Consider the following 15108-nt stretch of genomic DNA (forward strand, 5'->3'; position numbering starts at 1 on the left):
ATAAATCGGCAAACCACAGAGAATTTTTAGGTCAGTGACAGTCCTCTGTATGCTACCATAATGATGGATACATATCATTATTCATTTGTCCAAACCTATAGAATGTACAACATCAAAAGTTAACCAAAATGTAAACTATGGACTTTGGGTGATAATTATGAGACAATGTAGAGTCCTCAATTGTAACAAATGGGGGATGTAGAAAATGGGGAATGATATGTATGTGAAACAGGAGAGGTTATATGAGCTCTCTCTGTACTTTTTCCTCAATTTTGCTGTGAATTTCTCTAATAAAATAAAATCTTATTTTTAAAAGTATCCTAATTTTAAAAATCCACTTCATTACACATTTCTGAACTATCTTTACTAAACATTCAGTCATTTTTCTACTTACATAATTATGATAGGGGTCTTCAGGGCAAGACACAGTTTAAATTGCTTTCAATTTATTAAGGCAAATTAATGAAGATAGAAGGAAAGCAATTAATCATACTTAGGCTATTCGCGATTGTGACAAACAGTACAATTTACCTCCAATTATCACAAGCAGGAGAAAAAGGGAGAAGGGAAAAATAAACTAATCTAGAAGTAATTAATGACAATCAGAATGACTTCTCCTATTAGTGTAGTGATGTATTAGCTAAGATATAATTCCAGTACATAATAGAGAACAAAACTTGACAGTGTCTTAAACAGAATTGAAGTTTATTGTCTCCAATGCAATATCCTGGATTTAACCTGTAGTAGCCTTTTTAGGATTTGTAAGAGATCTCTGTACCAAAATGTAATCTAGCATCCTGTCTCCTTCTGTCTTATTCCTGCTTTGTTTTTAGTGTGATGGCCACAACTGCATTTTACAAAACGGAACCCACTATATTCCAGGAGCCCGGATGAAAAAAAGAGGGAGAAAAAGTATTCCATTTCTTTGATGGAAACAGCATGGAAATTAAATCGTATATATCATTTCTCCTTACATCTAAGTTTACCAGATTAAGTAAATGATCAAAGTTGAACTTCAGATAAACAACAAGCATTTTAATATAAATATATCTCCTGCATTATTGGAACATATTTATATTAAAATATTGGGAGAATATATACATTTGGTGCTTATCTGAAATTCATGTGTTTTATCTGGCCACTCTACTCGCATCCCATTAACCAGAATTTAGTCAAAAAGGCCTAGTTGTAAGCAAAACTAGGAAATGTAAGGCTATTTCAGATGGTCTTGCAGTCAGCTAAAACTCCGAGGTTCTATGATTACAGATATTGGAAACACAGCTATCTTCTCTGTAGATGGTATCTTCTAGGGCTGATATGACCACTAGAAAATTTAGTCTCCCTGTAACAAACATGAAGGAATCAGTGATAAATGAAAGAATCTACCTGAAAATGCACCCATACTTTATTATGAGTTTCCTTTTCAAAAATCCCAGTTTCCTCAAACTTTATAGGCTTTTATCCTCTTATTCTCCATGTAACCCAGATCTATGTCATGACGTCCTCAAGACTGACAGCCAGTGACATTGCGGTCTTTTAATTCTAGGGGTTTTATGAGTTTATCTACTCCGTTCATTAGACCACTGGGCAAGTCTGGAATACACACGAAGTATCAAATATTTTAGTTTTCCATCATATTAACTAAACATTTGGTTTCTGATTCAACTTTGATGGATACTCTGTGAGAACCACAAAGGCATCCACTCGGAGAAATAATGTCAGTTTTAGCCATGGCTGTTAGAGGCTTCTTCAGAGAGAGATTGGCAGTAAAGTCCCTTTACTCCCCAATGTTAACCATGATAGCCCAGCTCCTTCTTAAGACTCAAAACTTTAGTTTTCCAACTCCTCTCCTTGTTCTGTGCCAACCTTCGCTTTGTTTGTTCTTAAAGTTCTTGTAGCTATTGTTACTGTTTTATTGCTATTTTTTGAAGGCATGACTATGGATCTACGGTAAATCTTACATTATTAAATTTGTATTATTATTTGTTTCTGGCACCAAATATTTTGTATTCCAGTTCTATCATTTAACATGTTTATTAATTTTCTCAGTTACCTGCATTAATATGCATGTCTTTTCTATTTTTAAGAGAGGAATTTATTTTAAGAATATTGAACTGTACTAAGAAAAAAGTCCTAGATAACACAGAAAATTCCTCCTTCTTATTAAGATTATTCTATTGATCACCACTCTAGGTATAGGTCATTTAATATCTATTAGCCAAGCCTGCCTTTTCCATCTATCAAATTACTTGAAATACATGACATAATTATTCATTGTTAAATTCATTGATAATAAATATTTATCTAAAATGACAGAATTGGCAATTCTGTATTTTCTACCTTTTATAACAAAGAAATGTATAACATGCTGTGTATTACATGTTTTCTACCTAAAACAATTTGTTTTCTATGAGAAATATTGGAACCTAAACAGGAATTGTGATTTCTGTGCTCTCCTTATCTGTCAAAGCTACATCAAGAATTGAGGTCTACTCCGGCCATCCCATTACTGGGTATCTATCCTAAGAACCTGATAACAGATATCTCAAGAGTCCGTTGCACCCCTATGTTCATCGCAGCATTATTTACAATAGCCAAGACGTGGAACCAGCCTACATGCCCAGAAACTGATGACTGGATAAAGAAGATGTGGTATATATACACAATGGAATACTACTCAGCCATAAAAAAAGACGAAATTGGCCCATTCACAACAACGTGGATGGACCTCGAGGGCATTATGTTAAGCGAAATAAGTCAGTCAGAGAAAGACGATCTCTATATGACTCCACTCATAGGTGGAAATTAGTATATTGAGAAGGAGATCTGATCGGTGGTTACCAGGGAAAAGGGGGGGTGGGGGGAGGGTACGAAGGGGGAAGTGGTGTACCCACAACATGACTAACAAAAATGTACAACTGAAATCTCACAAGCTTGTAATCTATCATAACATTAATAAAAAAAAAAAAAAAAAAGAATTGAGGTCTACATTAAGATTTGGCCTCAAAATTCTTACTTATCTAAGACCCAAATTGTCAAATAAATAAATCTTTTCTCAAGATAACCACAGAAAGGAAATTAAAAACAGCATTTTGAGACAAATAGAAAAGAATTCTGTTTTCAATGATGTCAGTCTTCAAGTATATTTACAATATTTGATTCATTTTGTTATATTTTTCATGTTAATTAAAACATGTAGAGGATTGATATGGAAAGAAAATTTTACAGGCTTACATAAAGAATTGAAACACATAATGCTAATACTGAAAGTGCTAATATAATTTTTAAGTCAACATTTATGTGTCTCATCAGATAAAGTTCCCCTTGTCTTTAACAGAATCAGGGAGTTAATAAAAAACAATCAGGAAAACGTAACCTAAACCGGGCACTAACATTCATATTATTGTCGTATTCTAACAGACAAATTTTTAAAACAATATTTAGTTCACTTAATTTAATTTCTTTATTGTAATTTTTAAAAGATTAAACTAAGTAAAAAATACATATCTATTCTTTAACTCAAGTAATATAATCTATGTTATATAATATATATGTTATTCAGTTTAACCTGATTTCATACCTGATTTCATAACTCAAGTAATATAATCTATATTATATAATATATATGTTATTCAGTTTAACCTGATTTCATACCTGATTTCATATCTCTGATAGAGATACCAATATTGAAGTTTAGACTGATATGATTTTCATCCCAATGTTCTCATGAGGCATTTTACGTCCTCTTTATTCACTTAATATCTTTTATAAAATCACGTGTTGAATATGAATTTGAGTATTGGCCTCGAATATCTTACTGAAATTATAGTTCCTATATCATATACTGAGAAGAGCATCCATATTATTATATTTGTATTTCCAAGAAGTGTCATTTTTAACCTGAGGGAAACATTATATACCCAAAGAGGGATTTCAGCCAATGAGGAGAAGAAATGAGAGATCACAGAAAACGCAACAATAGTAAATATGGACTATCTTAAATAACTAAACGTGGCCTAACTTGTATTTGGGGAATGCAGCTATTGAGGGCAAATGTTTAAAAGTGATACACTAATTACTTTTACTGTATTCCCTTCATTAGATGAAGTCAGTACGCTCAGACCGCAGGGAAGAGAGGGAAGGAGAGATTCGAAAGTGGCAATACCCTTCTCGGAGTGAGAGATAGATCTGTTATCTGGATTTCGTTGATGATTTCATGTTTGTCAAGATCAAAACTTACCGAATTTGACACTTAGAAGTCCACAGAAGTAAACTTTAACTGTGTGCCAATTATACCTCAATACGGCCGGTTAACCGAAAAGCAGGAGGAGAGAGAGAGAATAAGCGACTTTTCATTGATTCATCTACAACAGCTGCATGCCCCGTGAGCCCTGAGATACTTGGTAAAGGAGCCCATCCTGGCTTTTTCCTCCTGTGGCTCTTTCCCTTTGCCCTTTCAGACATATTTTGTTGCTGTTACCAGCTATACTTGGCCCATATTTAAACAGTTTTATTTAAAATTTTATCTTTATTTCATGATAGGTACCTGAAGAGAATTTGACAATTTCTAATTGCAAGAAAAAGAAAAAGAAGAGACTAGCAATAAGGTGTAAGTACAGGGGAGACAGGTATTGAAAGCCAAATTCACTAAATGTTACATAATTCATCCATTCAAGACAGTTTAAATTATTTCATATATGAGTATTTTCCCAAAGAATTTAGCGTGGATGTGGATTTAATGTAGATATAGTTTGTTTTTACATAACTTTTCAAATGTTTTAATGTTGTTCTTGCAAATGGGAGGAGGATTGTGACGTCTATTCACATAGAGATATATCCTGAGAAAGAGGGGGAGAAAGAGGAAAAGAATATTCTTACTGGCAACGAGATCATTTCGGAAATGCATGTCCACAGAATAGATCAAATTCTAACCTACTATTTCATAATGAGCTAAAAGTAAACAGACAAAAAAACATGCAAAACACAGAAATAGGATTTAGAAAAAACACAGAAATGAGGTGACAGAAATAAAAATACAGTTAGAAGCAAAAGAAAACAATGTTTTAGAAGTAAAACCTAGAGTAGAAGTAATACAAGAAAGAGTATAATAATGCTTAAATATAATGCTTTAAACATAGGGGATGAAAAGAGGAGAATTTAAAATAAATGCTGAAATAAATGAAGAAATAGATAATATGATGATTGGATAGAAAGTGACAAATATTGCTTAGAGGCAAATATACTCCAACACATGTTTAATAGGATTCCTGAAGAAGAAAATCAAAGAATGAAATGGAGTAAAGGAAAAAAAAATCCCAAAAACCTAAAGTCTACAATTTAAGAATATTATGCTAAAAGAAACAAAAAACAAAACAAAACAAAACAAAACCAAATTTACTTAATTTTCAGAAGTCCATACTGTGTGCCAAAGTACATTGATCCAAAATGATCAACCCTGGACATCTTCTAGTCAAATTAATTGACTTACAAAAACAAAATATAATTACTTGGACAGCTAGAAAAAACCCACATTGTTTACAGGAGAATAAATTATAATATTATCAGATATCTTTACAGCAATGTTTTATGCCAGAATTAAGTGGAGTAACATATAAGTGAGCCAAATATTTTATATCCAGGAAAATCGATGATCAAATATAATGAGCATAAACAAAAATTTTCAGCATGTAAGAACTTAGCAAATATTTCCCCATGGTCATTTCTGAAGAAATTACTAGAGAATGAGCTTCAGACAAGCAAAATGATTACAGACACATCTAAATAAGGATTGATGATGACCATTAAATTTAGCTTTCTGTAGAGCCAAGATAGTGTATTAAGAGGGGGAAAATATAGTATGTAATGGCTCTACGTTATGCCAGTACAGGTATAGTACAACTATTGAAAAATGGAGGGAGGAAAGGGAAAGCAGATACAAAAAAAAATTCTAATATTTTTGATAATTGTATTGGTAGTGGTATTAATATTGTATTATACACATAGATGTTTTTCTTAGCTCTTAGCTTCTACATATATAAATCAATATAATTATATGTACTATCATATATAAATATTAATATTTGTTAATATCTGTTAGCTCTTCCAACTCAAAAAGACCTAGAAACAATGATCAACCCAGTAATAATGATCATTCCTAACACCCACATTGTGGCCTTGAAATAGTATTTCTCTTGTTCAGAAAACAGAGCTTCTTGAAGAAATGGCTAATTATATATGTGAGGCAGAAAATATATAAGATGAGCCTGGAATATCTTTTTATTTTTGGTGAGGAATATTGGCCCTGAGCTAACATCTGTTGCCAATCTTCCTCTTGTTTTTGATTGAGGAAGACTGTCCCTGAGCTAACATCTATGCCAATCTTCCTTTACTTTGTATGTGGGATGCTGCCACAGCATGGCTTGACAAGGAGTGTGTAGATCCGTGCCCAGGATCCAACTCCATGAACTTCTGCCTGCCAAACTGGAGCTCACGAACTTAACCATTACACCACTGGGCTGGCCCCCTGGAATCTTTCATACCAGATAGCCTGAAACTATCAAAGATTCCTAGGGTCATGGACTAAGGATTCAACTTGAACAGGCTTCTACTGGCATAAAATGGAATGATTTGAACTTCAAAAAACTAAATTTTTATTACAATGAAATCGATCAAAAATAGTTGTATTCATGAGATCCTAATGATAAAACAGAAAATAATTTCTCATTTCAGAAGATGATAGGAAACTATTTAATATGTGGTAAATAAAGCAAAGTAATTTTTTCCAGATTTTCCTAGTTGTACTAAAACACCAGATTACCAAGTAATAGGTGAGAGAATTGTCCTTTTATAAAGATAATTCGAATAATAAATGAAAAATGATAGAATATCACCATTTGGGCCAAACTTAGAAAACGATAGCTTATAGACATTAAACATCAATGGCTACTAAAACGGAAACAAGAGAGGCAACCAGATATTATGTCTTATATGTTCTTGCCAACACCATCTATAATCTTGCCAAAGGGATCAAATCAGAGTCTGATCTGGTCTCTACATACAACTGCCAAATTCCAAGGAATCCAGAGTGCAGAAATATGTGTAGAATTGCACCAAGATTCTTCAATCAGCAAAACCTAGAGTCTGGAAAACTGTCCAGGTCAAAGAGGTCAAGTTTCACCAAAGGTAAGTTTTAAGGGAATGGAAAGAATAAAAGGAAAATTTATCAATTAAAAGAGATGTAAAGTTATATTAATTTTTTTAAATGAGTAGGACTAAACTCTAGTATCAAGAGAAGCACATTTGTGTGATAATGGTATTAAAAATGCAAGGAAGTAAGCACCATAAAGTCCAGATAGTGGTTATTTACTGGAGGAGGGAGCAGTCCGTTATTTCCATGGCTCCTATGGAAGGACCTCTGAAGTGGCTGCCAAAGTTATTTTCCTTAACTTAGTGATAGTCGCCTTATAATACTTGATCAAGCTTTGTATTTGAATTGTGTGGTTTTATTTTCCTGGGTTTTATATTACAGTAAATATATTTTAAAAAATTGTTTTGGAACTGAGTGCTGAAAGACATAAAAATAAGCAGACTTTCATCTTTTAGGAGCTTTAAATTACAAACAGAAAACTGGGGAAAATTGCTATGTATTAAAAGCAGAATTATAAAGTACAATTAATGAGAAAATCATATCAGGGAAATATTGACTGTGATGAAGTTCACAGAAACAGCAACATAAAGCATTAATATGTATAATTTTCGAGTCCATGGATACATCATTGTATTTTTATATATGTAATTTTTATACATGTATATATGTTTAGATAAAAAGTGGGCCAGAGAAAAAGTATATGTCATGACTATGAAGATGCACCTGAAATAAGAATTTTTTTTTTTTAGTAGCATCTTCAACTTGCAAAGAAAAAGCCACATTTCACGGATATGATTCATGGGACTTATTTGAGTATTGACTTTTCTGAACATGCTGGAGAGGATGTGGGTGAGATAATCTTGTTTCAAATATATATATATTTATGGATCAAAGTTAAATTTTCCAAATGCAACAATATGGATTCTATGACTCCTGTGGGGATGTTCTCCTAGTTTTCTTTTGTATGCCAATTAGTTTACGCTGAATCCAAACTCCAACCAGGGATTTATGAATTTTCAAATAAATTATGCTCCCAGAAACCTATACCTTCTCATTAACAAGATTTTGAATTCTGTTTTATATTAGATTCATTGCATTTGTGATTCATTTATTTTCTCTCAAGAATATTTACACTGTTTCTACTGTTGTTTCTCGTAAGAGCTTTAGTGATTTTCTAAGTTCAGCTTGAGCATGGCCTGCCAAAGAATATTTTTATTCAGAAAATGTCTCAAAAGAAAGATAAACATCCATAAGAAATGTACAACATTTCACAATTTCACCATATGTTAAGGGCATTAAAGTGAGAAATACAGTAAAGAGGGAAATGCATTTGACAATACAGGGCATATTTAGTGGAAGACTAAGGTAAATAGACTGATGAAATGCCAACACTTTGAGATGTTGAAGAAGAAACTGAGAAAACTGTTAAACAGTAAAATTTTGATCCTAAGAAAAGTTCTGTATTGGCGTGTAAATATTAATCAGTTTTAAAATTAATAAATAGAGTATGTTTCTCTTCTTATTCAAGCATCACCAGACAGCATAAGAAATACCAATTAGATATCTTAGAAATTCTTAAAACTCAAGTGGAACATATAATTTGCATATAAATAAAAAAGATATATCACTTGCATCTAAGGTTATGTCAGTCTGTGGAAGATTAGTTCTTTCTCACCATAATTTATTTCCACTATATATTCAAGCCATTTTATCAGACCAGATATTTCACACCTTCCAGTACAAGAAGGACCCCAAGGAGAAGGGAAATACATGTAGACAGTGGCGGGAGGAGGCTGCAGATCATTTGCACATTGGTATCATACTTTCCAAAAAGGTTTCTCTTGTTAATTTTATTTTAGCTATAATTTTCATGCAGCAAGGTTGTTGAAAAGATAGTTCAGACATAATTATGATAATACGGACAACCCAGTCCGCTAAAGAAACAGCACGGCACAGAAAATGTAAGCTCTTTTCTTTGATTACAAGCTTGCCAGAACCTTTGTAATGTGCCATAGACTGGGGTTATTGTTAAAAACATGCCCATGTTTTAACCTACGATGTGAAGTGAAAACACATCAATGCTTTCTATCCTTCCGGAAAGATTGTTTCAGGGTGCTCTAAAGTTTGTGATACTTTCTTACTCAGGTCTGGGCAGTGTGCTATATTCAAGCCAGGGTTCATATTTTCTTTCTCCGTACCTCAACTAGGAAGTTGAATTCGTTTTATTATTTCTAGCTGTCCCTGCTCTTCAATATACAGAAATCTGTTTTAGGTGGATTTAGGTGGAAATTTCCAATGAAGTTTCATTGGTCATTTTCCTGGTCTGACAATATTGGTCATTGGTCATTTCTTGGTCAATGTTTAAACACTTGAGCTTTTACTGAAAACCATTTTCATCTAAAATTTAGAGTCATGTTTACTAATATAAAAATGTAATATGTTTATTGCTTTTATTTAGCTGGAATTTAACCCATAGAGAGAATTGAATTCTTTTAATTGGAAGGTTAAACTGAAGTATGAAATGAAATAGTAATTACATCGTATTGAATACTTACCTTGTTCCATGTACTTTTCAAAGTCTTCCATAATTTATTTCATGCATTTTTTATTCCAACTTTTTGAGTTTAAAGATATTCGTTTTCCCATCTTACAGCTAAAAATTAAGGCATAGAGAAATAAATTAACTTCTCCAGGATCATACAAGTTTTCCATTCTCAGACCCCAGTGGGGTAGAAATACAAGGCTTTGAGAAAGTAGAGAGAGAAGATAGAGCAAAGGAAGAAAATAGTTGTCTGATTGCATAAAGTACAATATAGGTGATTTGGGCGATAAAAGAACAATTTCAGGAAAAATGTCAAACTCAAGCAGATTTAAATAAATTGGTTAACAATCACATTTTATTTTGCTATAGAAAATACTTTTATAATATGCACTTCAAAAAGTAATAATTCAAGTTGATATTAAATTCCATAGTGAAGAAGCAACACAAGAGGCAAAATTAAATAAAAATACTCTATCTAGACAATTTAGTTAATAACAATATATTTATACACAAAAATATTCCATTAAACAAAAAAATGCTTAGTGATATTTAAAAATGTCAAAAAGTAGATATCTTTTGAAAACTATGAAAATAATAATTTACATAATATAATCATCTTGAACCTTAATCACATTTAAAAATATTTAATCCTTGTGGTTGTAAATTATAAAATATATGAAACTAAAGTTTCCTAAAAGTGCTAGTTTATAATATCAATGTTTAGGTTAATAGATGTTTAGTCTAAAACTTAAAACAAAAAATTATACGGAAGGTTAAAGCCTTTATTATTCTAGATTTGACATATTGCAAAATTAAACAAAACTTTGCAAAATATCATTGCACTGTAAGTTTAAAAATTACTTACGCTACTATGAAGTGACTATATTTATCTATATCTGATCTTCTTTTCCTAAATCCCCACAGAGTAGCAGGAGGAAGAATTAGTCTAATTTGGAAATGCGTGCCGATCCAATAATCTAATTGCACATCCTACATGACCTGGTGTCTGCTTTTGTGACTGAGATAAAATCTGTTTCTTCGGAGACTCATCACCTCTCCCTGCCTTTCCAGGATCTAATTTCATATGAAGTTGAAGTTCATATAACTTCATGATAGGGGAAGAGAGGGAAATGGGAAGAAGCTGGATGCTTGAATTCACATGATATTCTCTTACCCTTTCTGAAATATGCTTCAGTGTGTATTTGCTTGTTTCACCAGAGGCTAGTAATCATTCTAACTACTTTCAAGAATTTCGTGACTTTGTTCATTTGTGGTCAATTTCAAAGCTCCTGAATGCTATAGCCAGTTTTTTTGTTCAATGCCAACATCTTCTAGTCCACTGACAACCTAAGATCTGTAAAGGGGTATGTAGCCTTCAAACAATCACTCAGGCTTGCTGGAAATTTTGGGTCACCTGACCAGCATGGGGAGGACATGGGAAATCAGGAGAACCCCATTTAGTCCTCTCCTTCCCTAGCCACTTCTGTCTATGCCACTGTATCAGTGGCCCGCACATGCTGGATGTGGTTGCATGCAGCCTTATGCCAAGAGGTACATCTACTTTCATTAATCACTCAGGGATGCCCTGATATTATACATTATAGTAACACTTTTTCTTAGTGGACCTAACTTTTCCATAATTGCCTGTTTGGAAATGATATTATATTAATGATTAATTTTTGATATAATTATGAAGAAAATAGTTAATATTTTTGATATTTTCTTTTCATTTCCCCATTCAAAGATACAACCAAAAGATTAGAAGCCCACACTAACTTCAATAGTGAAGACAAGGAGGTAGGCTTTGCAAGTTGATAAGATCTATTGTGATGGAATATGCCTCTCTGAAAGTAAAGAGGGAAATCAAGCAGAATGAGATAGTGAGGCTTTTGGTCTGAGCAGCATTGGGATACACGATACTACATACAAAGAAGGGAAAGAAGAGTAACAAAGTCACTCTCTAGTCCACCTAGGGTCAATCTATTTACCAATGATTTAAAATTTCAGTGAATTACAATGTAACTTTGGCTTGAAACAGTGCCATTGATCCCCTGAAAAGAGCTTCCACCACAGACCAGGGGAAAGAGAAGAGGGAAGAGACAGAAGCACTTTTGAAAGAACTCACCCAAGAAAGCACATACAGACTGCTTGTTTCAGTGATGGTAACACACAAAAATAAAGGAAACAAAAACTCAGAATCAGAAATAGTTGTCATTGGAAGCCTGGGAGAGGTAGAAAGAGCAGTTTAGAGAAATGTTGAATAGGAAAGGGATTAACGGGATGATTAAAACACAACCTACAGGTATATATGAAAACTTTAAAAGTAATAATAATAATGTCCATAAATTACTATAGGTATAAAGTAAAGAGAAAAATAAAACTAAAGTAACACAAATGGTGACATCAACTTGCCAGTATAACTAATGCTTTAAATTCGTCTCAGGTGAGATATCATAAGTGGAAGCATGAGGAAACATTATCAACAGCAAAGTGAATTAAAGTTCCTTGCCTGAAAGAACATTTCATAATTATTTTTCAATTGTTGCTGTTAATATTGCATTTTTTGCACATCAAACATAAACAAGGCATTGAGGGGTATCTCAAAGATGAGTAAGATAAGCACGCTCAATTTAAAGGAATTTATAATTTAGTGAGATATACAAATAAATTCAAATATCTATCTATCATTTATCTAATACAAATCTTTTTTAAAAAGGAAGATATAAACATAGTCCCCTAAAAACATCTAAAAGGAAAAGTTTACCGTGTGGGGTAGATAATTATCTACCCCACAAAGATGGCCACATAGCTGACATGGAGTCATAGGGTCTCTGAGTATTTATATGAAAATTAAATTAAAATCTCCTAAATGGAACCATACTTAAAATCCTATTTCGGTCAACTGAAGTCTCTCTCTTTTTAATTTATATTCACTGTGTTTTAATCTTTCTCTTGGCTAAATAAATCTAATTTCATGAAATGCACTCTCTTCTCAAGATCAAACATTTCCAGGCCTTTTAACATGCACCACATGTTTTTCCTGTAACTCTTGAATCATGAACATTCTTAAATTGGTTATCTACCTATTTTTCCTTCCTTCCATCTTCCCTTCCTACATTCCTCCTTTTTTGTCTTCTCTCTTTTTTCTTTCCTCCATCTCATTTTTTTAAAATAATAAACTTTATGTTTAGAGGAGTTTTAGGTTTACAGAAAAATGAACATAAAATACAGATTTCCCATGTTCCCCTCTCAATCCCTGAGCCACCCCCCCTCCATTTCTTCTATTTTTAGCGTCTTGCAGTAGTGTGGTATATTGGTTACCTATGATAAGCCAATATTGATCCATTATTCTTATCAAGGCCCATAGTTTACATTACTATTCACTCTTCATGTTGTATATTCTAGGGATTTTGAAAAATGCATGATGACATGTATCCATGTTAATCTCCCTTCATTTTTCATTCTCTCTGTCTCCTTTCTTTCCTTCCACTAGTTATTTATTGACTGAGAACTATGACTTTAACAAAGTATAGGTACTACGTGTAAATAAAAGTAGGTAAGACACAGTCTGCACCAGACTAACTCAGATGTTTATGTAGAGGATTAAACAGAAAACAAACTGAGACAATTCCATGTTGCAAAGTAAGCAGCATTTGTCATGGAAACACAATAAAGGTAGGCAACTTACTGCCTTTTGGATAGTTCAAGAGTTAGTCAATGTTTCAAAAACTTGGGAGACTAGGGCATATCCAAGAAAGTACAAATGTTATTTATTGTTCACCAGGAGAGATGTTTGTGCCTCAGATGAGAGGCAGGAGCTGTGCCTTGGGAGATAAGCAAAAGTCTTGACAATGAAAGGTATTAATGCTATGGTGCAAAGTTAGAAAATTGGCCAAAGTCAATGCTGCTAAAGGCAATCAGCCAGTGATTTGGGCAAGAAACATAAATATTAAGTGGCTATAAATGTCAAAATGCAAAACATGTATGTATATCTCTATATATAGATATACGTTGGGTTTGTTTTGCTAAATCTTAAAGGAGCAAATCTCAAACTAAAGCATGTCAACATGTATACATTTTTGAAAATTTAATACAGTTAGATAAAATATGTGTAAAATTTATTTGAAGTGCCTTATTTCCCATATAAAACTTGAGAATTCTGACACATCTAATATCAATGTAACACTGCAAATAATAGAGCAATATCTCTTTCTGCTATGTTTATTAAGAATCTTACAAACAATTAGCATTGTACAGATCCTTTTTATTAAAATGTATAGGATAGGATAATATGTTTAATAATCATTTCCAGTAAACTAATAAGTCTTGCAGTACATTACAGTTTGGGGGAAATTTCCCTTCACTTGCCTCAGATTTCCAGGTGAAGAGGTTCTATTAGAATCAGTCCCTTGTCTTCTCCACTCTATACTCAGTCTTCCCCTCTGTGACCTGATTGGTGTGTACTATGTATTGTTTCATGTTTCTCTGAGTGGAAGAAATCTACTAAATAATTACCAACAAAGGAGATATTTTTGTCTTTTTTTTCCCTCCACTGTGAGAAAGCATACCTGAATAAACCTATCCAGTCTTCTACGATATTTCCCTAGGAAGGGCTGTTCCAAGCTTCAGGATGGAGGTGGATATTTAGATCCTAAGATCTAAGAACCACTTTCTCCGATTAGCCTCTGAAAGATGGCAGAATAGGCTCCCCTGAAAGATGCCACTTGGGCATGAGGATTGTTTTGAGCCAAAGGCACTTGAGAAACAGCAGATGCAAGCAGGGCATTCTAATCTCCTCTTTTCTTTCTGAAAACAAGACATAAAAACTGCCATGTGAAAGCCTCCCTGTAGCAGAGAAAAGAACCATTCTTTGACAGAGAGTCATGGTGGAGAGAAAATCTGTACAAACAGACATTGTTAAAATAATTCTGATCTTCCTTCAGCCTCCCCACACAGTTTAGTTATTTTTCCAATAACTCCCTTTCTTTGTTCAACCTAGTATAAAAACATTGAGGTTTTGCCATTTCTTTGGGTCTTCCTTTCCTTATGAGGGTTCTCATGTCACGTGAAACTTAAATGTGTATGCTTTTCTCCTGTTGTTTTGTCTATGTCAATTTAATTCTCAGGCCCAGCTAAAAATCCAAAGAGGGTAGAGGTAAGATTTGCTTACCCTACACCTATCAGTACAAAGCAGGCGTTTACATTTCTATTTGCCTGACCCACTACCTGTTTCCTTTTTATCCAAAACTAGAAAGGGGAATAAAGGATTGTTAGTCATTGAATCTCCAGAATACAGCATTTTATGGTGTGCTAATACAAATTACTCTTTGGAAATTTACAGAAACAGCACCCTTTGTTAGAATTTTTAGTATGTGCTTTAATTCCCATAATTTTGTTCATTTAACCATTAACCTTGAAA

Source organism: Equus przewalskii, chromosome 16, assembly GCF_037783145.1.
Source record: "Equus przewalskii isolate Varuska chromosome 16, EquPr2, whole genome shotgun sequence".
NCBI classification, from domain to species: domain Eukaryota; kingdom Metazoa; phylum Chordata; class Mammalia; order Perissodactyla; family Equidae; genus Equus; species Equus przewalskii.